We start from the raw sequence: 1,742 nt of genomic DNA, 5'->3' as shown, positions 1-1,742 counted from the left end.
TTCTAGTGGTTGCAATTTTTCATCACTAGTAGAATGTATACATGAGAGTAGTGAAACTGATTTTGGACAACTAGTGGATGTTAGAAGATTTATGAATGTTGAGTATCCCTTAAAGGATGGGAAAATAGGAAAGCATGTCGATTTAATCATAGAGAAGGTTAGTGTACATGCATTCATGTCAGAATATAAAAGTAAGATTGTACCAAAATATGTGACACACTCTCAACATGCTAGATGGCTTGATTTTCAATTTCACACATGTAGAACTACATTTCCAGTTGGAAGTATACTATCAGTGGTGGACTTTGTAGAAAACTATACTCTTCAGCCACAAGAGGAAATTCAATCTCAATATTACAATTCCACTCAAGTTGCTATTTTTGTTCATATTGTTTATAGACATGTAGATGATAGCACAGAGGATGATAGAAAAATCCTAAGGGAGTATCATTTCTATGTGAGTGATAATAGGATGCACTCGTCAGAGTTTGTTCAATATTGTTTCAACATATTTTACAAAAATCTAAGAGAAAGAGGAATCTAGATGAAAGAACATCTTATATGGTCAGATAATTGTAGAGGACAATTCAAGAATTCTTGAATGTTTTATTGGTTAAGTAGGGCTCACAAGGAATACAATATACAACATATATGGAGTTTTTTTTAAGCTGGACATGGTAAAGGAGAACATGATGGAGCTGGTGCCTGTGTTAAAAGAGTTCTTTCTAGTGACCAATTAAATTTGAAGATAATGTAAAATGTAAATATGCCCATGCAATACAACCTTATCTATTGGATCAAGTGTGAACTGTACAATCCAACAATTCTTTTGGTTAGTTGAAGAGGAAAACATTGTGCCCAAACTTGATTGTGAGACAATTAGTTGATCGGTAAAATGACATTCATTTAAGAGTTCAAATGCAAGCACATGGACTATATGGACAAGGGAACTTGCATGCTTTTGTCAGTTTTGTATTTCAACTGATTCTGATGTATGTGAGAATACTGAATGGGTTGAAGATTGGAATCAAAGATCGTTGAATCCTACTCAAGCACAAGATTAGATTAACATAATTGAAGATAATGATCAACTATTTGCATCAGATGAGTATGATCGTGTTTTAGACCTTGTATAAAAACGAAATCATTTAATTATTTTGTTGAACATTTAATAAAATTAGTTTCAAACTTTTTTATATTTAATTTTTATTAAAAATGGTAGCTTTTTTATTCTAAATTTTGATAATTTATTAATTTTTTGTTTGTAGGACATGTGTATGTTGTTGTTTCACCCGAGGATAATGAAGAGGAAACATAATATTGGTTGACTCGATGTGTTGAAACTAAACGCAAATTAGTTAATCCTCGAGAAGATGATGATGGTTTTCATTATTCGACTAGTTTAGTGGTAGTTGTTGGAACTTGGCTAAGGAAATATTTGATAAGGAAGAATGGTTTGGATACTTTTGAAGATTATGAAACACACAAGAACATAATACACTACTCACATTTGATTGTTGAAACAAATATACAACTAGTGAGATATTGCGACAGACCTAGTAATGAAAAGTTGTGGAAAATTTCTATGGAAGATCACAAGATAATTATAGATGCTTTGGAAAAGAGAGAGGATGTAGATGGTACAATGGAATAAGTATTTAAATAAAGACCTGTATGTATGTATGTATGTACATGTATAAATATATATAATTTATTTTTATTGTACCATTTGATCTATGGTT

This window comes from Cryptomeria japonica, chromosome 10 (assembly GCF_030272615.1).
Source record: "Cryptomeria japonica chromosome 10, Sugi_1.0, whole genome shotgun sequence".
NCBI lineage: Eukaryota > Viridiplantae > Streptophyta > Pinopsida > Cupressales > Cupressaceae > Cryptomeria > Cryptomeria japonica.
The sequence above is the reverse complement of the archived record's forward strand: the minus strand, read 5'-3'. Positions refer to the sequence as shown.